Genomic DNA, 25,474 nt, shown 5'->3' on the forward strand with positions numbered 1-25,474 from the left:
AGTCAATGTCCTATAATCAGCAGTGGTAGAGACTTAAACAGAAGTTACATTGTCAAGAATTTGAAAATATTAAGTCAAGGAAATAATTTAAATAGTTTGATAATAAGACATGTCAGAAGAATCTCTCATTTATGTTGGTAATAATTCTAATAAGTATTTTGTACCAAAGTAACTTTTCAGGTTACCAATATTACGATTTTTTCTTAGAAAAGTACCACCAACATGAGTTAGGTAGTCGTAAGTATTATGTAAGTAAGTTAGGTAGTAAGGTTTCAAAGACAAAAAATTCAGCGTAGAATCAGGGACTATGTTGTTAAAAGAAATTTGTTTCTCTCACATAGTAAAGTTTACAGGAAATAGGATACCCTACTGAATAAAATGTAAAGTCAAATTGAAACAATATTGTATTTGCTTAACAAACTTACAATATTAGGTCTGAACAAGAATGACTGCTTTTAAAATGAAGTTGTTGCTTCTAAGTCAACATCCCTACAGGTTAAGATATATTCTTAGGGCAGGTTAACTTCCTTATGATGTCGCAATATATGCCGATTCTTTTCTGAGGGTCTCCGGAATCCTTTCTTGCAGTACTCACAGCAGTGAGGATAGTCTTTGGTATGAATGGAGATAACATGTCGCTTAAAGCCTGAGGCATCTGTAGTGCTATATATTCACAGTACTCACACTGATATACTTTCTGGCCACTGTGTGTCTTCATATGATTTTGAAGCTCACACTGTTGTTGAAATCCCCTTTTACATCTCTTACACTTAAATGGAACATTCACTGTGTGAACTGAGAGAATATGGTGCCTTAACACAAATGGATCCGGACCCTTAAAGTCACAGTGTCTACATTGGTGCATTTTTTTACTTTTGTGGGTAGCCGCATGCTTTCTGAGTTCTGAAGGCCTATGAAACCCTTTGCTGCACAACTCACACTTATGAGGGTAGTCTTTTGTGTGAACTGAAATTATGTGTTGCTTCAAATCACTTGAGTTTGAACTCTTATGGCTACAATGCAAACACTGGTATGTTTTGCTTTCTTGGTGCATTAGAGCATGTTGTTGTGCCTCTTTGGTATCTGAGAAAGTCAGGACACAGGTGTCACACTTCAATGGTATCTCTTTACTGTGCTTAGTTTTTATATGTGTTTTCAGGTTAGAAGAGTCTGCAGACCTGTACTCACAATACTGGCATCCATAAGGTTTCTCTCCAGTATGAATTCGTATGTGCTTTTTGAGCTCTGATGGGTGACGAAAACCTTTACCACACTCTACACAAACGTGAGGAAATTTCTTGCTGTGGACTGCCAAAAGGTGGCGATTCAATAATGGCTGTTCATATGTTTTATATTCACAGAACTTACACTTGTACGTTTTGCTGGCTTCTTTTTCTCCATGCATTGTTTGGTGAGAACACAAAGCCCCAGCATGAGACAAATGGTTCCCAGACTCATCACATTCTGTGTCCTTTCCTGTCTTACTGGCCAGCTTGTGGCTCTCCATGTGATTATGAAAACTTATCTTCTTCTTGGTACTGTAATCACAGTCAGTACAGTGGTATTTTTTATTAGCAAGGTGTTCAGGATGGTTTTTCACATGACTTTTCAAGAAACTTTTTGACTTAAATTTCTTTCCACAAAACACGCAAGGGTAGACAGCTAAGGGTTGTCCATCAGGACCAACAATTATTGCTAAGAAATGGAAAGAGACAAAGAAAAATAATCAAACGTCACACTTTTAGTTTCTTCATTAAGCCTAAAGTATGTTTCCTGGAATGTATCAATTTTTTTAACATTCTTTTCACCACTTTCAACATACATATTGCAATCATAAGAAAGAACTGGATCCAATATGATGGGATGAATTTCATTTTTTTCCAGTTTTTTTTTAAAGGAAGCTTCAAAGAAGCCTTAAATTACAGTCCTACTCAAAATAATTTGTAAGTAAAGTTAACTGTTTAATTTAGTTATTATAACCCAAACTTTCAATAATCAATGACATTCTTCAACAACACCCACAAATTTAAATATGTAAAGCTGTGTTCTCCCTATACACAGGTCCCCAAAACCATCCACAAAAGGAATACATTCTGCTAACAATTAAAAGTGCTTTCCTGTTTCCCTAAGAGAAGTCCTTTTAAATTTTAAATGCTCTGCTGGTAGTAAAGGTCTGTGACCAAGGTATTGAAGAGAGGGAGGCAGAAGGATAACAAATTCATTGCCAGCTTGAGCTCCAAAGGAAGAATTTGCCTTCAAACAAAACACAGAAATAAAAGCCCATAAAACTTGATTATTTTATCTTCACATTAAATAAACTAACAGTCAAGTAACATGATTCATGTCAATAATGACAGATACTTTGAGTAAGGTGGGTTGCCATTAGTTTGCAGTCAGTCTTGGCTAAAGTACGAGACCCCACCAAAATAGAGTAACACAGCTTATAGGTATCTTTTCTGTTCAAACAAAATAACCAGAGAGTTAAGTTCCTTTTTCTTAACATCTGATCTATAGCCTGTCAGTAAAACTTTCAATGAATGGAAACTTTTATTTTCAAATTTAATGCATCAAAGCCATCTGTGATCAGGCAGTCAAAAAACCATCATTACACTTTTGTGGATATACAACAGCATTTCCTCATATAGTCTGCAGAACACCCTATACCATGGAATCTTTTTTCTTTCTTACCAGGTGGATAGTGCCTGGATTCAGGTCTTCTCTGTTTCTTTGGTTTTCGTTTAGGCAGTGTGTCAAGGTCACGTGACTCATCTAGGTGCAAGACAGCACTTGCAGTGACATTTTGGTTTTCAGTTTCATCAGAATTATTACCTAACAATGGACATCAAAAACATACAAATTACCAAACTAGGGATTCTTTATTAACTACTACAATGAAATGTAAAACCTGATACCCAATTATAACAGAAACTTCTGTTTTATGTAATGCACGTATGAGCACATTTAGTTGACAACCATGGAAAAAATACCTAACATATGCATCTAACAGTCTGTGAAAACTGTAAAGACACAAGCCAATAGAAGAGAAAAGAAAACAAACTCCAAGTAGAAATTCTCTGTACTTTTAATTAGGTAAAAATTAAAGTAAAATTTGAACTATATAAGTTCTCCATACTTTTTAAATCACTGACTGCATTACTTTATATTTGTGAAATCTTAAGACCTCAGAAACCATTTCTCCATAAAGAGATAACAGACTAGAGAGATAGCTTAGTTGATAAAGTACTTACATGAGGATTTGTACTTGAACCCTACACACCCTGTTAAAAAAAGCAAACAAAACAAAAAAGGGATGAATATAAAGGTGCATATTTATAATCTCATCATGAAAAAGGCAGAGACGTGTGGTCCTGGCAGGCCAGCCAATCAGTCTGTTCAAGCCAAATAAGAGACTCTTACTCAAAAATCAAGGTCTCTCTTTAAAAAATAAAACAAGGTCTCCTGAGAAACAAATACATAAGGTTATCCTTTAGCCTCTGTTGTGTAGTGAAAAACTTGTTAAGACACAGGATGCTTTAAAGGGAGGTGAAACATTACATCCTGAAGGGAAGGTCCTTAAGCTCAGCAAGGATACAAATCAAAAGTTTCAGGAAGTCCCTGGAAACTGATTAGTCACTCAGACTGCATTCCTTTATCTTCAAACATATTTAGGCAGTTAGGAAAGTAAAGAGAACTGTCAGACAAGATGGACTACTTTGAAGAGGCTCAGATCAGCCATACTACCTGGAAGAGAGTCACATCTTAGTTGCCTGGAAATCCACTCTACAACCTGTCAAAATGCCTACAGGTTACATGATAAATTCCAGGTTTCCAGCTTTCATTTGCCATGCTTGGGTAGGTTTGTGACAATGTTATCTATCTGTCTTTGAACCATTTCTGTTCTTGTAGGTAACTACAGATTCCTAAAAATAACTTCAACCAACTCACTGGTTCACCATGTGGGACTTTGGTTGTATCCATACTTTGGTCTCTGTCACTGTTTCCCTATCTGGGATGACTAGACATTTCTTAACATCTCCCAAGGACTAATGTTACACAAGTGTCTCTACATACATGAGCACGTTTTTGCATCCACATTCATACACATCCCCACATAGATATACACCATACCACAAACAGGGTAAGTAAATCTGTACTAAATCTTTAAGCTGTTACTTACCATAGGCTGCTGTCCATGCACTAGGCAAGAAAGCTGACTTCATATCACTATCATCCATCTGTTGTTCATGCACAGTAGTAGCTGCTGCTGTGCCACCAGTGTCATCATCTCCTACAATCACTTCCATATAAACCTCATTTGTTATTTCAGCAACATCTAAGCACAAATTATTAAGTACTTTTGTGACTAGGAATATCACAATTTTAGCAATAAATAATTTATTAATATAAAACATCATAGTAAATATTCAATGAAGATTGAGTGTATTTCACTTTTTATCTCAATTTATTATTTCTGCTTATTTATTTCATTCTTAAGATAAGTTCCTACATAATAATCTCAGGGTATTCTGGAATTCAATTTACCATCCCAAATCCTCCTCCTTCAGTCTTTCAAGTGCCTAGATTACAAGTGAATGCAACCATGCCTTGGTTTTATTTATTTGTTTGTTTGCTTATTTTGATTTTGAGACAAAGTTTCTCTGTGTAAACAGCCCTAGCTGTTTCCTGCCTCCTGAGTGCTGGGATTAAAGGCGAGCACCATCACAACCTGACTGGTGCCTATTTATTTCTTAAAGCCAACAATTTAAAATACATTAAAAGATACTGATGTTCTTTTTTATACCACAGCATGATAGCCTTTATAACAGGGATGTTGCTATATGACTTGCATTAAAAAGAATCAGAGCTTATAGAAACATAAACCATCTCCATTCAAAGTGAGCCATGTACTTACTATAATCTTTCTTTTCCTGCTGAGGGTCATTGACAGTCATATGAACCATTTTGTCTTTGGGAACATGAATATACTACTGTTCTGATCATGTAGTTCAGTTCCATCGTCATTGTTAGTGTCACTTTCTGATATGTCTCTAGTTTGTCCTAAAAGAAAACACGCTATGAGAATTAATGTGCAACTTCATTTATTTGACTTAGTAGGCTTATCATTTTTATATTTGCATATTATCTTAGAAATGTCTTTTTTTTTTAATTTTTAATTAAAATTTCCACCTGCTCCCCGTTTCCCATTTCCCTCCCCTCCTCCCAAATATTGCCCCCTCCCCCCACTTCCCTCCCCCTATCCCCACTCCTCTTCTCCTCCCCCCACTCCATTCCCCCTCCCTCTCGATACTGAAGAGCATTCCAAATTCCCTGCCCTGCGGGAAGACCAAGGTCCTTCTATCTACATCCAGAAAGGTGAGCGTCCAAACAGGCTAAGCTCCCACAAAGCCAGTTCATGTATTAGGATCGAAACCTAGTGCCATTGTCCTTGGCTACTCATCAGTCTTCATTGACCGCCATGCTCAGAGAGTCCGGAATCAACCCATGCTTATTCAGTCCCAGACCAGCTGGCCTTGGTGGGCTCCCAATAAATCAGTTCCACTGTCACAGTGGGTGGGTGCATCCCTCGTGGTCCTGATTTTTTGCTCATGTTCTCCCTCCTTCTGCTCCTCATTTGGACCTTAAGAGCTCAGACCGTTGCTCCAAATTGAGACTCTGTCTCTACCTCGATCCATCGCCAGATGAAGGTTCTAAGGTGATATGCAAGATATTCATCAGTATAGGATAGGGTCATTTCAGGTTCCCTCTCCTTAGTTGCCCAAGGTACCAGCTGGGGACATATTCCTGGACACCTGCGAACCCCTCAAGAGTCAAGTCTCTTGCCAACCCTAAGATGGCTCCCTTAGATAGGATATATACTTCGCTGCTCCCGTATCCATCCTTCCTATATCCCAACCATCCCAATCCCCCGAGCTCCTCCCATCCTCCCCTTCTCATATTTCTCATCCCATTTCCCCTTTGCCCCATGCCACCTCACCCGCAAGTTCCCAGTCTTTGCCCTGAAATCTTGTCTACTTCCCCCTCTCCATGCGGATGACTATATGATTTTCTTTGGGTTCACTTTCTTATTTAACTTCTATAGGATCACACATTATATGGTTAATGTCTTTTATTTATGGCTAGAAACCGATTATGAGTGAGTACATCCCATGTTCCTCTTTTTGGGTCTGGGATACCTCACTCAGGATAGTGTTTTCTATTTCCATCCATTTGCACGCAAAATTCGAGAAGTCATTGTTTTTTACTGCTGAGTAGTACTCTAATATGTATATATTCCACACTTTCTTCATCCATTCCTCCATTGAAGGGCATCTAGGTTGTTTCCAGGTTTTGGCTATTACAAACAATGCTGCTATGAACATAGTTGAACAGATACTTTTGTCATTTGATGTGGCATCTCTTGGGTATATTCCCAATAGAGGTATTACTGGATCTTGGGGTAGGTTGATCCCAAATTTCCTGAGAAATCGCCACACTGATTTCCAAAGTGGTTGCACAAGTTTGCATTCCCACCAGCAATGAATGAGTGTGCCTCTTTCTCCACACCCTCTCCAGCAAAGGCTATCATTGGTGTTTTTGATTTTAGCCATTCTGACAGGTGTAAGATGGTATCTCAAAGTTGTTTTAATTTGCATTTCCCTTATCACTAAGGAGGTTGAGCATGACCTTAGGTGTCTTTTGGCCATTTGAATTTCTTCTGTTGATAATTCTCTGTTCAGATCAGTGCCCCATTTTTTTATTGGGTTTCTTTAGCATTTTAAAGTTTAGTTTCTTGAGTTCTTTATATATTTTGGTGATCAGACCTTTGTCTGTAGCAGGGTTGGTGAAGATCTTCTCCCAGTCAGTGGGTTGCCTTTTTGTCTTAGTGACAGTGTCCTTTGCTTTACAGAAGCTACTCAGTTTCAGGAGGTCCCATTTATTCAATGTTGTCCTTAATGTCTGTGCTGCTGGGGATAAACGTAGGAAGTGATCTCCTGTACCCATATGTTGTAGAGTACTTCCAACTTTTTCTTCTTTCAGGTTCAGTGTGTTCAGACTAATATTGAGGTCTTTAATCCATTTGGACTTGAGTTTTGTGCATGGTGATAGATATGGATCTATTTTCATTCTTCTACACGTTGACAACCAGTTCTGCCAGCACCATTTGTTGAAGATGCTCTCTTTTTTCCATTGAATACTTTTAGCTCCTTTATCAAAAATTAGGTGTTCATAAGTTTGTGGGTTAAAATCAGGGTCTTCTACTCGGTTCCATTGATCGACTTCTCTGTTTTTATGCCAATACCAAGCTGTTTTCAATACTGAGGCTCTGTAATAGAGATTGAGGTCAGGGATGGTAATGCCTCCAGACGATCCTTTATTATATAAGATTGTTTTGGCTATCCTGGGCTTTTTGTTTCTCCATATAAAGTTGATTATTGTCCTCTCAAGATCTGTGAAGTATTTTGATGGGATTTTAATGGGGATTGCATTGAATCTATAAACTGCCCTTGGTAGAATTGCCATTTTTACTATGTTGATCCTCCCTATCCAAGAGCAAGGGAGATCCTTCCATTTTCTGGTATCCTCCTCAATTTCTTTCTTCATTGACTTAAAGTTCTTGTCAAATAGATCCTTTACTTCCTTGGTTAGGGTTACCCCAAAATATTTTATGCTATTTGTGGCTATCGTGAAGGGTGATGCTTCTCTGATTTCCATCTCTGCTTCCTTATCCTTTGGGTATAGGAGGGCAACTGATTTTTTGGAATTGATCTTGTATCCTGCAACGCTACTAAAGGTGTTTATCAGTTGAAGGAGTTCTTTGCTGGAGTTTTTGGGGTCGCTTATGTACACTATCATATCGTCTGCAAATAATGAAAGTTTAACTTCTTCCTTTCCGATTTGAATCCCTTTGATCCCCTTATGTTGTCTTATTGCTATTGCTAGAATTTCAAGCACTATATTAAAGAGGTATGGAGAAAGTGGACAACCTTGTCCTGTTCCTGATTTTAGTGGAATAGCTTTGAGTTTCTCTCCATTTAATTTGATGTTAGCTGACGGCTTGCTATAAATAGCTTTTATTATAGTTAGGAACGACCTTTGTATTCCTAATCTCTCTAAGACCTTTATCATAAAGGGATGTTGAATTTTGTCAAATGCTTTTTCAGCATCTAATGAAATGATCATATGGTTTTTTTCTTTCAGGTTATTTATATGATGGATTACATCGATAGATTTTCGTATGTTGAACCAGCCCTGCATCTCTGGGATGAAGCCTACTTGATCATAATGGATAATTTTTCTAATGTGTTCTTGGATTCGGTTTGCCAGTATTTTATTGAGTATTTTTGCGTCGATGTTCATGAGTGAGATTGGCCTGTAGTTCTCTTTCTTGGTTGTGTCTTTGTGTGGTTTTGGTATCAGAGTAACTTCAGCTTCATAAAAGGAATTTGGCAATGACTTATCTGTTTCAATATTTGAATACATTAAGGAGTATAGGTATTAGGTCTTCTTGGAAGTTCTGGTAGAATTCTGCATTGAAGCCGTCTGGACCTGGGCTTTTTTTGGTGGGGAGGTTTTTTATAACAACTTCTAATTCTTTGCGACTAACAGGTCTATTTAGATTGTTCACCTGGTCCTGGTTTTACTTTGGTATATGGTACTTATCTAAAAAAGTGTCCATTTCTATAACATTTTCCAATTTTGTGGCATACAGGTTTTTGTAGTAAGATCTAATGATTCTCTGAATTTCCTCTGAGTCTGTGGTTATGTCTCCCTTTTCGTTTCTGATTTTGTTTATTTGCGTATTCTCTCTCCGCCGTTTGATTAGTTTGGATAGGGGTTTATCAATCTTATTGATTTTCTCCATGAACCAGCTTTTTGTTTCATTGATTCTTTGGATTGTTTTCTGTGTTTCTATTTTGTTGATTTCAGCCCTCAATTTGATTATTTCCAGTCTTCTACTTCTCCTAGCTGAGTCTGATTCTTTTTTTTCTAAAGCTTTCAGGTGGGCTATTAAGTCTCCAATGTGTGCTTTCTCCATTTTCTTTAAGTGGGCACTTAATGCTATGAATTTTCCTCTTAGCACTGCTTTCATAGTGTCCCATAGGTTTGAGTATGTTGAGTCTTCGTTTTCATTGAATTCAAGAAAGACTTTAATTTCTTTCTTTATTTCTTCCTTGATCCAGGTGAGGTTTAGTAGTTGACTGTCCAGTTTCCATGAGTTCATAGGCTTTCTGGGGATAGCATTGTTGTTGAATTCTAACTTTAATCCATGGTGATCTGATAAGACACAGGTGGTTACCGATATTTTTTTGTAGCTGTGTAAGTTTGCTTTGTTACCGAGTATGTGGTCTATTTTCGAGAAGGTTCCATGAGCTGCAGAGAAGAAGGTATATTCTTTCCTATTTGGGTGGAATGTTCTATAGATGTCTGTTAAGTCCATTTGATTCATTACCTCCCTTAATCCTCTTATTTCTCTGTTAGGTTTCTGTCTGATTGACCTGTCCATTGGTAAGAGAGGAGTGTTGAAATCTCCTACTATTAGTGTGTGTGGTTTGATGACTGCCTTGAGTTTTAGTAACGTTTCTTTTACATAAGTGGGTGCTTTTATATTAGGGGCATATATATTCAGGATTGAGATTTCATCCTGGTGAATTGTTCCTGTTATGAGTAAAAAATGTCCATCTCCATCTCTTTTGATTGATTTTAGTTTGAAGTCAACTTTCTTAGAAATTAGTATGGCTACACCTGCTTGTTTCTTAGGTCCGTTTGCTTGATAAACCTTTTCCCAGCCCTTTACTCTGAGTAGATGTCTGTCTTTGTGGTTGAGGTGTGTTTCTTGTAAGCAGCAGAATGTTGGATCCTGTTTTCTTATCCAATCTCTTTGCCTGTGCCTCTTTATAGGTGAGTTGAGTCCATTGATATTAAGTGATATTAATGACCAGTGGTTGTTAACTCCGGTCATTTTTCCTTTCTTTCTTTCTTTCCTTTGGTAGTAGAGTTTGTGTGTTTCCCTTCTTCAAGTTGTGCTGGTGAAGGGTCATTAGATGTCTGAGTTATTGTGGGCATTGTTGGACTCCTTGGTTCGTGATTTTCCTTCAATTACTTTCTGAAGGGCTGGATTTGTGGCTACGTATTGTTTAAATTTGTTTTCATCCTGGAAAACTTTGTTTTCTCCATTTATAGTGAACGAAAGCTTAGCTGGGTATAGTAGTCTGGGCTTGCATCCATGGTCTCGTAGTTTCTGCAGTATATCTATCCAGGACCTTCTGGCTTTCATGGTTTCCATAGAGAAATCAGGTGTAAGTCTGATAGGTTTACCTTTATAGGTAACTTGACCTTTTTCCTTTGCAGCTCTTAATATTCTTTCTTTATTCTGTATGTTTTGTGTTTTGATTATTATATGACGAGGAGATGTTTTTTTTTGACCCAGTCGATTTGGTGTTCTGTATGCTTCTTGGACCTTCAAAGGAATATCTTTCTTAAGGTTGGGAAAGTTTTCTTCTATAATTTTATTAAATATATTTTCTGGACCATTGAGCTGTACTTCTTCTCCTTCTTCTATCCCTATTATTCTTAGGTTTGGTCTTTTTATTGTGTCCCAGATTTCCTGAATGTTTTGTGATGAGAATTTGTTGGTTATGCTGTTTTCTTTGATGAGAGTGTTTATTTTCTCTATGGTATCTTCACTGTCTGAGATTCTTTCTTCTATCTCTTGTAATCTGTTGGTGGTACTTATCTCTGTAGTTCCTGTTCGTTTATTCAAATTTTCCATCTCCATCCTTCCCTCGGTTTGTGTTTTCTTTATTACTTCCACTTCATTCTTCAAGTCTTGAACCGTTTCCCTTACCTGTTTGATTACTTTTTCTTGTTTCTCTTGGTTTTCTTGGGATCTTTGAGATATTTATTAATTTCCTCTACCTTTTTGTTTGTAATCTCTAATTGGCTGTGGCAGTTTTTCACCTCCTGTTTAAGGTCCTCTATTATTTTCATAAAATTCACTTTTGAGTCGAATTCTTCTAATTCTTCTGGATTAGGGTGTAGACTTCTCATTTCGGGATTCCTGGATCCTGGTGATGTCACGTTGCCTTTCAAGTTGTTGGGGGAATTCTTGCATTGGCGCCTGCCCATCTTTTCCTTCAAATGGAGCCAGGAGAGGCCTGATGTCTTAGACCAGTCTTTGCTGTGACTAACTCTCTAGGTGTATCTCCTCAGTGTAGGGGCAGGAACCGTTCCCTTCCAGATGAACTCCTCAACACCAAAACATGGATGTGTGGTATTCCAATGACCCGCGTAAAGAAGGCCGAATGCAAGGGGTCGGGCAGGGTCCAGTAGAACACAGGCGACACTGCAGTACAAGCTGGAGGTGCCTGCGCTCCCTTTCGGGGGTTGCTGAGGCCTGCCCGCTAGGCAGGCACTCACCGCTCTGGTTGGGTAGCCTTAGTGTAGGGGCGTTTGTGCTCTCTACCGGGACCGTCCGCCCCAGGATAGTACACACTCACCCGTCCCGATGAAACTTCTTGGCACCTACACAGGAACTCCTGGATGCCCCAATGAGCCAGGGACTAATGGAAGTAGGGCGCAGGCAGAGCAGGTCCAGCAGATCACAGCAGAGACTGCCGCCCCAGCAGCAGGGGCCCGCTTTCCCTGGCGGGGACCTTGAGGCCTGCCCTCTAGTCAGGGACTCACTGCTCTGGGTTGGTAGCCTTAGTGAAATGGCAGGAAACTGTTCCTCAGCTAAGGACCTTGCAGACAAGGCAGGCTTGGGGGTGGGGGTGGGGGCGGGTGTGTAGGAGAGAAAGCCCTGCAGCAGGAGCTGGGGGAGGGGTGTTTGTGCTCTCTACCGGGACAGTCCGCCCCAGGATAGCACACACTCACCCGTCCCGATGAAACTTCTTGGCACCTACACAGGAACTCCTAGATGCCCTAATGAGCCAGGGACTAAGGGAAGTAGGGCGCAGGCAGAGCAGGTCCAGCAGATCACAGCAGAGACTGCAGCCCCAGCAGCGGGGGCCGGCTTTCCCTGGCGGGGACCTTGAGGCCTGCCCTCTAGTCAGGGCGAAATGTCTTAAACTTTAAACAAACTTTCAAACTTTCCAACCTAAATAGTTTTTTTTTTTTAAAATCAGGTCTTGTACATACATACATTCATTACAGTATAGGCAGGCATATTGCTTTGAGTTTGAAACCAACCTTGTATACAGAGTAAGTTCCAGGCCAGCCTGGGCTACACCTGAGACCCTGCCTCAAAAACTCTGAAGTTCCTCATCCCCCACCCTATACTCCCTGGGCTCCCTGCAGGGGCTCTACACCCTGCATACTGCCTCTCTCTTCTTGTCCCACCCAGCTTGCATCCAGAACCCTTCTTCCTTCTGCCCCCTTTCCTCTTTGGGCACATAACACCATCCAGCTCAGTCTGTCTGGCGCTGGGGGCAAATCCTCAGGGCAAGTAGGCAGACGAGACTTCCTTTGTCTCTCCAGCCTGCCTGCATCAAGCAAGGTAAGGCCTTTGTTTACAAACTACCCAACCTGCATGGAGATCTGATCTAGGCACCAGGAGAGACAGCAGCGGGGTGAGTTTGTGACCTGACTGGCGGCGGCGGAAGCAGCCCTGGACAGGGAACTCTGAAGTTCCTCATCCTCCACCCTATACGCCCTGGGCTCCCTGCAGGGGCTCTACACCCTGCATACTGCCTCTCTCTTCTTGTCCCACCCAGCTTGCATCCAGAACCCTTCTTCCTTCTGTCCCCTTTCCTCTTTGGGCACATAACACCATCCAGCTCAGTCTGTCTGGCGCTGGGGGCAAATCCTCAGGGCAAGTAGGCAGACGAGACTTCCTTTGTCTCTCCAGCCTGCCTGCATCAAGCAAGGTAAGGCCTTTGTTTACAAACTACCCAACCTGCACGGAGATCTGATCTAGGCACCAGGAGAGACAGCAGCGGGGTGAGTTTTGACCTGACTGGCGGCTGCAGAAGCAGCCCTGGACAGGGAACTCTGAAGTTCCTCATCCCCCACCCTATACTCCCAGGGTTCCCTGCAGGGGCTCTACACCCTGCATACTGCTTCTCTCTTCTTGTCCCACCCAGTTTGCATCCAGAACCATTCTTCCTTCTGCCCCCTTTCCTCTTTGGGCACATAACACCATCCAGCTCAGTCTGTCTGGCGCTGGGGGCAAATCCTCAGGGCAAGTAGGCAGACGAGACTTCCTTTGTCTCTCCAGCCTGCCTGCATCAAGCAAGGTAAGGCCTTTGTTTACAAACTACCTAACGTGCATGGAGATCTGATCTAGGAACCAGGAGAGACAGCAGCGGGGTGAGTTTGTGACCTGACTGGCGGCTGCGGAAGCAGCCCTGGACAGGGAACTCTGAAGTTCCTCATCCCCCACCCTATACTCCCTGGGCTCCCTGCAGGGGCTCTACACCCTGCATACTGCCTCTCTCTTCTTGTCCCACCCAGCTTGCATCCAGAACCCTTCTTCCTTCTGCCCCCTTTCCTCTTTGGGCACATAACACCATCCAGCTCAGTCTGTCTGGCGCTGGGGGCAAATCCTCAGGGCAAGTAGGCAGACGAGACTTCCTTTGTCTCTCCAGCCTGCCTGCATCAAGCAAGGTAAGGCCTTTGTTTACAAACTACCCAACCTGCATGGAGATCTGATCTAGGCACCAGGAGAGACAGCAGCAGGGTGAGTTTGTGACCTGACCGGCGGCAGCGGAAGCAGCCCTGGACAGGGAACTCTGAAGTTCCTCATCCCCCACCCTATACTCCCTTGCCTCCCTGCAGGGGCTCTACACCCTGCATACTGCCTCTCTCTTCTTGTCCCACCCAGCTTGCATCCAGAACCCTTCTTCCTTCTGCCCCCTTTCCTCTTTGGGCACATAACACCATCCAGCTCAGTCTGTCTGGCGCTGGGGGCAAATCCTCAGGGCAAATAGGCAGGCGAGACTTCCTTTGGTTCACTGGCCTGCCTGCACCAAACAAGGTAAGGCCTTTGTTTACGAACTACCCAACCTGCACGGAGATCTGATCTTGGCACCAGGAGAGCCATCAGTGGTAGAGCTAATCGGGGTACCAGGATTGCCGTCTTTGGGCACGGAGATCTGATATTGGTAACAGGAGAGACATCACTGGAGCACCAGGAGAGCTATAACTGCAGGGTGCCATCACTGGGAAAGTACATCAGTAGGCAAGGAGACCTGATCCGGTAAAAGAAGATCCATAGGGGAGCATTCGGAGAAAGAGATGGGCAGGCACCAATGCAAGAATTCACCCAACAATCTGAAAAACTATATGAAACCACCAGAACCCAGCGACCTCACAACAGGAGGACATGAACACCTTAATCATGAAGAAGTAGATAAAATTGACTTTATGAAAGTGATTGATGCCCTTAAACAGCATGTAAAAAATGCCCTTATAGAAATGGATGAGAAGTATATCAGAAAGTTTGAAGAATTGAGTAAATCAGTGAATGATACCCTAGGAAACCAAGGAAAAACAATCAAACAAATAATGGAAACAGTTCAAGACTTAAAAACTGAAATGGAGGCAAAGAAGAAAACACAAACAGAAGGCCAGCTGGACAGGGAAAATCTAGGTAAACGAATAGAGACTACAGAAACAAGCATAACCAACAGAATACAAGAGATAGAAGAAAGAATCTCAGATTCTGAAGATACCATAGAGAAAATAAACACGCTGATCAAAGAAAACAGCAAGGCCAACAAATTCTCATCACAAAACATTCAGGAAATATGGGACACAATAAAAAGACCAAACCTAAGAATAATAGGAATAGAAGAAGGAGAAGAAGAAGCGCAGCTCAACGGTCCAGAAAATATATTTAATAAAATTATAGAAGAAAACTTTCCCAACCTAAAGAAAGATATACCTATGAAGGTTCAAGAAGCATACAGAACACCGAGTAGGCTGGATCAAAAAAAAACATCCTCTCGCCATATAATAATCAAAACACAAAGCATACAGAATAAAGAAAGAATACTAAGAGCAGCAAAGGAAAAAGGCCAAGTTACTTATAAAGGTAAACCTATCAGACTTACACCTGACTTCTCTATGGAAACCATGAAAGCCAGAAGGTCCTGGATAGATGTACTGCAGAAACTAAGAGACCATGGATGCAAGCCCAGACTACTATACCCAGCCAAGCTTTCGTTCACTATAAATGGAGAAAACAAAATTTTCCAGGATAAAAACAAATTTAAACAATACGTAGCCACAAATCCAGCCTTACAGAAAGTAATAGAAGGAAAATCACTAATCAAGGAGTCCAACAATGACCACAGTAACTCAGACATCTAGAAACCCTTTACCAGCACATCTCAAAGAAGGGAAACACACAAAATCTACTACTAAAAAAAAATGACCGGAGTTAACAACCACTGGTCATTAATATCACTTAATGTCAATGGACTCAACTCTCCTATAAAAAGGCACAGACTAAGAGATTGGATACGAAAACAGGATCCAACATTCTGCTGTTTACAAGAAACACACCTCAACCACAAAGACAGACATCTACTCAAAGTAAAGGGCTGGGATAAGGCTTATCAAGTAAATGGACCTAGGAAACAAGCAGGTGTGGCCATACTAATTTCTAACAAAGTTGACTTCAAACTTAAATCAATCAGAAGAGATGGAGAGGGACATTTTCTACTCATAACAGGAACAATTCATCAGGATGAAATCTCAATCCTGAATATCTATGCCCCTAATATAAAAGCACCCACGTACGTAAAAGAAACATTGTTAAAACTCAAGGCAGCCATCAAACCGCACACATTAATAGTAGGAGACTTTAATACTCCTCTCTCACCAATGGACAGGTCAATCAGACAGAAACCTAACAGAGAAATAAGAGAATTAATGGAGGTAATGAATCAAATGGACTTAACAGACATCTATAGAATATTCCACCCAAATAGGAAAGAATATACCTTCTTCTCTGCAGCTCATGGAACCTTCTCAAAAATCGACCACATACTCGGTAACAAAGCAAACATTCACAGTTACAAAAAAAATTCATAACCACCTGTATCTTATCAGATCACCATGGATTAAAGCTAGAATTCAGCAACAATGCTACCCCCAGAAAGCCTACAAACTCATGGAAACTGAATAGTCAACTACTGAACCATACCTGGATTAAGGAAGAAGTAAAGAAAGAAATTAAAGTCTTCCTTGAAGACAATGAAAATAAAGAAACAACATACTCAAACCTATGGGACACTATGAAAGCAGTCCTGAGAAGAAAGTTCATAGCACTAACTGCCCACTTAAAGAAAACAGAGAAAGCACACATTAGAGACTTAACAGCCCTGAAAGCTCTAGAAAAAAAAGAAGCAGACCCACCTAGAAGGGGTAGAAGACTGGAAATAATCAAACTGAGGGCTAAAATCAACAAAATAGAGACACAGAAAACAATTGAAAGAATCAATAAATCAAAAAGCTGGTTCCTGGAGAAAATCAACAAGATTGATAAACCCCTATCCAAACTAATCAAACGGCAGAGAGAGAATTTGCAAATTAATAAGATCAGAAATGAAAAGGGAGACATAACCACAGACACAGAGGAAATTCAGAGAATCATTAGATCTTACTACAAAAGCCTGTATGCCACAAAACTGGAAAATGTAAAAGAAATGGACACTTTTTTAGATAAATACCATATACCAAAGTTAAACCAGGACCAGGTGAACAACCTAAATAGACCTGTTAGTCGTGAAGAATTAGAAGCAGTTATCAAAAACCTCCCTTCCAAAAAAAGTCCAGGACCAGATGGTTTCAATGCAGAATTCTACCAGAACTTCCAAGAAGACCTAATACCTATACTCCTTAAGGTATTTCACAATATAGAAACAGAAGAGTCATTGCCAAATTCCTTTTATGAAGCTACAGTAACTCTGATACCAAAACCACACAAAGACCCAACCAAGAAAGAAAATTACAGGCCAATCTCACTCATGAACATCGATGCAAAAATCCTCAACAAAATTCTGGCAAACCGAATCCAAGAACACATTAGAAAAATTATCCATTATGATCAAGTAGGCTTCATACCAGAGATGCAGGGCTGGTTTAACATACGCAAGTCTATCAATGTAATCCATCATATAAATAAACTGAAAGAAAAAAACCAGATGATCGTTTCATTAGACGCTGAAAAAGCATTTGACAAAATTCAACATCCCTTTATGATAAAAGTCTTGGAGAGATTAGGGATACAAGGGTCATACCTAAATTTAATTAAAGCTATATACAGCAAGCCGACAGCTAATATCAAATTAAATGGAGAGAAACTTAAAGCCATCCCACTAAAATCAGGAACACGCCAAGGCTGTCCACTCTCTCCATACCTCTTCAATATCGTTCTCGAAGTTTTAGCAATAGCAATAAGACAACATAAGGGGATAAAGGGGATTCAAATTGGAAAGGAAGTAGTTAAACTTGCATTATTTGCAGATGATATGATAGTGTACATGAGCGACCCCAAAAACTCCACATAAGAACTCCTACAGCTGATAAACACCTTTAGTAATGTGGCAGGATACAAGATCAACTCCAAAAAATCAGTCGCCCTCTTATACACAAAGGATATGGAAGCAGAGAGGGAAATAAGAGAATCATCACCTTTCACGATAGCCACAAAAAGCATAAAATATCTTGGGGTAACTCTAACCAAGGAAGTGAAAGATCTATTTGACAAGAACTTTAAGGCATTGAAGAAAGAAATTGAAGAGGATACCAGAAAATGGAAGGATCTCCCTTGCTCCTGGATTGGGAGGATCAACATAGTAAAAATGGCAATTCTACCAAGGGCAATCTATAGATTCAATGCAATCCCCATTAAAATCCCATCAAAATTCTTCACAGATCTTGAAAGGACAATAATCAACTTTATATGGAGAAACAAAAAACCCAGGATAGCCAAAACAATCTTATATAATAAAGGAACTTCTGGAGGCATTACCATCCCTGACTTCAAACTCTATTACAGAGCTACAGTAATGAAAACAGTGTGGTACTGGCATAAAAACAGAGCAGTCGACCAATGGAATCGTATAGAAGACCCGGATTTTAACCCACAAACCTATGAACAACTAATTTTCGATAAAGGAGCTAAAAGTATACAATGGAAGAAAGAAAGCATCTTCAACAAATGGTGCTGGCACAATTGGATGTCAACCTGTAGAAGAATGAAAATAGACCCATATCTATCACCATGCACAAAACTCAAGTCCAAATGGATCAAAGACCTCAATATCAATCTGAACACACTGAACCTGATAGAAGAGAAAATGGGAAGTACCCTACAACAAATGGGCACAAGAGATTGCTTCCTATGTATAACCCCAGCAGCACAGACATTAAGGGCAACATTGAATAAATGGGATCTCCTGAAACTGAGAAGCTTCTGTAAAGCAAAGGACACTGTCATTAAGACAAAAAGGCAGCCAACTGACTGGGAGAAGATCTTCACCAACCCCGCTACAGACAAAGGTCTGATCTCCAAAATATATAAAGAACTCAAGAAACTAGACTTTAAAAGGATAATTAACCCAATTAAAAAATGGGGCATTGAACTGAACAGAGAATTCTCATCAGAAGAAGTTAAAATGGCCAAAAGATACTTAAGGTCATGCTCAACCTCCTTAGCGATCAGAGAAATGCAAATCAAAACAACTTTGAGATATCATTTTACACCTGTCAGAATGGCTAAAATCAAAAACACCAATGATAGCCTTTGCTGGAGAGGTTGTGGAGAAAGGGGTACCCTCATCCATTGCTGGTGGGACTGCAAACTTGTGCAACCACTTTGGAAATCAGTGTGGCGGTTTCTCAGAAAAATTGGGATCAACCTACCCCTGGACCCAGCAATAGCACTCTTGGGAATATACCCAAGAGATGCCCTAGCATATGACAAAAGCATTTGTCCAACTATGTTCATAGAAGCATTATTTGTAATAGCCAGAACCTGGAAGCAACCTAGATGCCCTTCAATAGAAGAATGGATGAAGAAAGTGTGGAATATATATACATTAGAGTACTACTCTGCGGTAAAAAACAATGACTTCTCGAATTTTGCATGCAAATGGATGGAAATAGAAAATACGATCCTGAGTGAGGTAACCCAGACCCAAAAAGAAGATCATGGGATGTACTCACTCATAATTGGTTTCTAGCCATGGATAGGGGCCACTGAGTCTATAATTTGTGATTTTAAAGAAGCTAAACAAGAGGGTAAACCCAAGGAAAAACATATAGATATCCTCCCAGCTATGGGAAATAGACAAGATTGATGGGCAAAAAATGGGAATCTTGGGGGGTGGGGTGGGATGGGGATGAGGGGAGATGGGGAGAGAAAAGTGTGAAGGAGAGGATGAGGGGAACTGGGGGAATCGGGGTGATTGGGGGTAAAGGAAGGTTGGATGGGGGAGCAGGGAAACTCATATCTTAGTTAAGGGAGCCACCTAAGGGTTGGCAAGAGACTTGAACCTGGAATGGCTACCAGAAGCCCAGGGCAATGTCCCCAGTTAGTTCATTGGGGCTCCTGAGGATAGGGAACCTGAAATGAACCTATCCTATAATCATACTGATGAATATCTTGCATATCGCCATAGAACCTTCATCTAGCGATGGATGGAGATAGAGACAGAGACCCACACTGGAGCACCGGACTGAGCTCCCAAGGTTATAATGAGGAGCAGAAGGAGAGAGAACATGAACAAGGAAGTCAGGACCATGAGGGGTGCACCCAACCACTGAGACAGGGGGGCCGATCTATTGGGAGCTCACCAAGGCCAGCTGGACTGCTACTGAAAAAAACATGGGATAAAACCGGACTCTCTTAATGTGGTGGACAATGAGAGCTGACGAGAGGCCAAGGAGAATGGCACAGGAACTTTCATCTGGCGATGGATCGAGAGAGAGACAGAGACCCAATTTGGATCAACCGTCTGAGCTCTTAAGGTCCAAATGAGGAGCAGAAGGAGGGAGAACATGAGCAAGGAAATCAGGACCACGAGGGGTGCACCCACCCACTGTGACAGTGGAACTGATCTATTGGGAGCTCTCCAAGGCCAGCTGGACTGGGACTGAATAAGCATGGGTTGAAACTGGACTCTCTGAACAAGGCGGACAGTGAAGGCTGATGAGAAGCCAAGGACAATGGCACTAGGTTTCGATCCTAATACATGAACTGGCTTTGTGGGAGCGTAGCCTGTTTGGATGCTCACCTTCCTGGACCTAGATAGAAGTAGGAGGACCTTGGTCTTCATGTAGAGTAGGGAATTTGGACTGCTCTTCAGTATCGAGAGGGAGGGGGAGTGGACTAGGGGGAGGAGAAGTGGAGTGGGGATAGGGGGAGGGGAGCGGGGGGAGGGGGCAATATGTGGGAGGAGGGGGAGGGAAATGGGAAACGGGGAGCAGTTGGAAATTTTAAGTAAAAAAGAATAAAAAAAAAATAAAAAAAACACAAAAGCAAACAAACAAAAAATCAGAAGAATCACACTGTATAATATAAAACAACATATATATGTTACTTATATATGTTTTAATATATAATATTATATATTCTAGTATTATATATATACTATATGTAATATAATATGTATGTAATATAACAGAATATTATAGATGATAGATAGATGGACAAGACAAAGTTTTCCTCCTTACCTAGGTCATCTTCTCTGGGGTCAGCTTTTAAAATGTACACCTTGATAACTTCAGGACATGTGTCATCCAATGTACAAGGATCAGTTTCTGGCTCTGCATGAATGCTAACTTCAGTTGAATCTTCAGGATCTGTTTTGTCAGTGTCATCCACTAAATGGACAGGAAATGCATTGTAAATCTTCACAGCAGAGTTAGAAACAAAATGTGACTGCTTTTTCCATTCTTAAACAGAGCTGAAGTGGCCCTGACTAGTTTGATCAGCATTTGATAAAAGTACTTGCTCTCCAAGTCTGTCAGCCTGCATTTGATCCTTAGAACCAGTAACAGGAAAGAACTGACTTGTGAAAATTTATCTTCTAATCTCAACCTATGTAATCAAACAAGCATACTTTCTCTTTCCCATCTCACACATACACACTATACACACACTAATAAGTAAATTTACAAAGAAGGTAGTTAAATGGTTAAGAGCACTTGCTATTCTTAGAGAGGACCAAAGTCTGGTTCCCAGTATCTAAATAGGCAACTCACAAACTTTGGTTCCAGGGGATGCCCCCTTCTGTCTCCATGGACACAGCACAGATATACTGTACACTCAAACACACACACACACACACACACACACACACACACACACACACTATTAGATAGAAAAATAGAGGGAAGCAAAATACTCTAATATATAAAAGGAGACTAAATAAATCTTTAAAACACATATTATCTAACCTGATACATAAAATTTAAATGCAATAAACACCTTTTCCTTCTTTTCAAGAATATACTGGGGTTTGAACTCAGGTTTATCTGCTATACATGTCTGCTCCACCCACATGCAATTAATGCTTATGAAAATACTTCTATAAGCAATAAAATATTAAGATAAAATGATTTACAATAATCCGAACTCTTGGTATAACTCCAAAGTTATGAAGAATAATGGAAGAGCATATTGTCTCAATTATTCATCTATAAATAACAGTATCAACATGAAAAGTCAGTTAACAGTACTCTTCATGTAAACATTTTCTTACGGCACCAGATACATATATGGTACACAGACATACATGTAGGCAAAACACCTATAACACATAAAGTAGTAATTTCAAAAAGTTGCCAAAGTTTTTAAAAACAAATCCAAATCAAACCCAATAAAAAATAAATGTGCTGTGCTGATGATGGAACTCAGGCTTTAGACTTAGAAGGTAAACATGCTTAGTAGGTAAGCTTCCACTTAGCTTTATACCAACCCCTATTTCTTCAACTTTGCTTAGACAATGAAAAGAAACTCCTGATATGATGTATATTATTTAAGAAAAAAAAACTTTAAAATGAAATAACCATGCCTTTAAAATTATATCACTTCAACTGTTCAAAGAAAATACATTATGCTGAATGTATTTTCATATAAGTAAAATGAAAAAAATCTAAGAGTGAGGAAAATAATGTTGTCTTGAAATAAAATTTGCAATAACTGCAATGAAAACACCTTGCTAGCATAGTGATCATTCTATAACCTACCTGCCTTGTCTTCATTCTAGCACACAAAGATACCATAATCATACACCTACAAGCTTACTAAAACTTGTTTTAACACTGTGCTGAATAGTTTTGTGCCAACTCAACACAAGCTAAAGTCGTCTGAGAGGAGGGCTTCTGTTAAGAAAATGCCTACACAATATTGATATGTACAAGGATCTGTAAGCATTTTATTATTAGTAATTGATGGAGGAGGATCCAGTTCATTGTGGGTGGTCCTGGGTTCTGTAAGGAAGCAGGCTGAGAAAACGACAAGGAACAAACCAGTAGGCAGCTTTCCTTCATGGACTCTGCATCAAATCCTGCCTCCAGGATCTCACCCATTTGAGTTCCTGTATTGATTTCCTTCAATGATGAACAAGGATATATTAGTGTACACGTAATAAACCCTTTCCTATCCAACTATTTTTTTTGTCATGCATATCATTGCAGTAAAAGATACCCTAATCAAAATATAAAACCTACAAATACATACTATTAACACTATTTTAAAAAGAAAGTGAACCCAAAGAAAATCATATAGTCATCCGCCTGGAGAGGGGAAGTAGACAAGATTGCAGGGCAAAAACTGGGAACTTGCGGGTGAGGTGGCAAGGGGCAAAGGGGAAATGGGATGAGAAACATGAGAAGGGGAGGATGGGAGGAGCTCGGGGGATTAGGATGGTTGGGATATAGGAAGGGAGGATACGGGAGCAGCGAAGTATATATCCTAAGAGAGCCATCTTAGGGTTGGCAAGAAACTTGACTCTAGAGGGGTTCGCAGGTGTCCAGGGAGATGTCCCCAGCTGGTACCTTGGTCAACTGAGGAGAGGGAACCTGAAATGATCCTATCCTATACTGATGAATATCTTACATATCACCTTAGAACCTTCATCTGGCGATGGATCGAGGTAGAGACAGAGTCTCAGTTTGGAGCAACCGTCTGAGCTCTTAAGGTCCAAATGAGGAGCAGAAGGAGGGAGAACATGAGCAAGGAAACCAGGACCACGAGGGATGCACCCACCCACTATGACAGTGGAACTGATTTATTGGGAGCCCACCAAGGCCAGCTGGTCTGGGTCTGAATAAGCATGGGTTGAAACTGGACTCTCTGAGCATGGCGGACAATGAAGGCTGATGAGAAGCCAAGGACAATGGCACTAGGTTTCGATCCTAATACATGAACTGGCTTTGTGGGTGCTTAGCCTGCTTAGACGCTCACCTTCCTGGACATAGATAGAAGAACTTCGTCTTCCCGCAGGGCAGAGAATTTGGACTGCTCTTCAGTATGGAGAGGGAGGGGGAATGGTGTGGGGGGAGGAGAAAAGGAGTGGGGATAGGGGGAGGGGACTGGGGGGAGGGGGCAATATCTGGGAGGAGGGGAGGGAAATGGGAAACGGGGAGAAGGTGGAAATTTTAATTAAAAAAGAATAAAAAAAAGAAAAAAAAAGAAAAAAATAACACAAGTGTTAGTGGCCTCATACTTAACTATATAAGCATAAATTGTTACTAAAAGTGATAACCACATATGACTTAAAAAATACCAAACAGTTTTGTTAGACAAAAAGACCTAAATCCTAGAAGACAAAAGGGAAATGAGGTGAAGAAATAGCTTGATAAAGAACAGCCCAAACCTACAAATATGATTTATATAAAACCCATAAAATTCTAAGAATAAAATGGCTCAAATGTAGAGACAACATAATTTTACTGGCCAAAATAAAGAAGAAACTATCTTTTTGTGTTTGAAATGAGGTGTCACTGCGAAACTATAGCTGGACTTTGAGAATTGATGATCTTCCCTTCTTTAAACCCTTAGTGCTAGCAGACAGGAGGAGGATTCTTGAAGCTTACTGACGAGCCAGTCTAACAGAACTGATCAGTCACCTTCAAGTACACTGAGTCATTTTAGTCTCAAAGAAAAAAGGTATAGAAAAGCCAAGGATAGAAATTGTGTTAATCTCTAACTTCTACATTCAAGAATACACCTGCGATTGTGCACCTGAATGTACATACACAAACAAGTATGTATATTTACATATAAAACAAAACAGAAAAACATTTCATTGATAATTCAGGCATGTTGGCACACACTTAAAACTCTGGTATTTATCAGTGTCAGACAAGAGAATCAGAAGCAGAAGTTCATGTTCAGCATAGAGTGTAGTGAGACCCTGTCTAAAGCAAAACAAGCAGAAACAAATAAAACAAAAAGGTTTGATAATCACTGTAGCTAAAGACTTACAAAAAATTATAAAATAGTACTCACAGTTGATTTGGATGTTATCTTGCTGCTCCAAAGGTATACCATTGGAATCCAAGACTGCTTCAGAAGCACAATCTGCTACTAATATTTCTGAAATGTCAGCTGTCAGAGGATCACTGATGACGTCTGCTTCCTCTATGCTATCATGAAACACATGCTCAATATGCTCCACGTCAGACATGTGCAAAGCTTCACTCATCAACACATGTTCAGGCATAGTCAATGAGGTTGATGTAATACTAGACCTAAAATGTCTGGAACTGGGAACTGTGCTAAAGACAATTCTTCAATTATATCTAAATCAAGCACTTACTCAGGAATGATAATATTATCACATATATCTGTTTCCTCTAAAATAGGTGAATAACAAACATCTTCAATAACAAAGTTTTCAATACCATCTTGGATTATAATTGAGTCTGGCTCATCAGGAATAAAATTTTGAACAGTTACATCTGAATTGGATAAAAAAACAGTTTCTTGTACTTCCAAAATATACTGATCACCATCCATGTGTATTGTATCATCTCCTTAAAAATTAAAATTGAAAAGAAAATTTTCAGGTAAGCACACATATCTCCAAGTACATGGTTTTAAATTTCTATGGGGAAAACACACACTATTGCATTGGTATTAAGTGAGCTATGTAAAAAAAAGTAATTAACAAAAGAACTTAAAAATCTTAGCTTCCACCAACAAAAAAGCAGCAAATCTGGGAAAACCAGTTTTAGGATAGTCATAGAGGAAAAGTATTTAGAAAAGAAATTTTAAGGTATCAATATAATGTGTTGAAAATGTCAATTTAACATTTTGTTAAAATGTTAAATGAAATGTTATGATTAAGTAAAAAGTGAACAATACAATTTAGAAAGCAAAACTTTTCTGAAGTTTCATTTCCCTTTTCCATATTTTATCACTAAGACAAACCACTTAGTTTTTATCCTCTTTCTTTCCTTAAAATTTGTATTTCTCCATCTTGTTTTTGAGAAGTAGCATCTGTAGCTTAGT

General features: G+C 40.0%; 1 pseudogene; it reads right to left on the reverse strand.

The window, feature by feature from the left end:
- Positions 1–509: 509 nt before the first annotated feature.
- On the reverse strand, positions 510–24,979 carry LOC130867615 (zinc finger Y-chromosomal protein-like; annotated as a pseudogene).
- Positions 24,980–25,474: the final 495 nt, after the last annotated feature.

The sequence above is a fragment of the Chionomys nivalis genome, chromosome X (assembly GCF_950005125.1).
Source record: "Chionomys nivalis chromosome X, mChiNiv1.1, whole genome shotgun sequence".
Lineage (NCBI taxonomy): Eukaryota > Metazoa > Chordata > Mammalia > Rodentia > Cricetidae > Chionomys > Chionomys nivalis.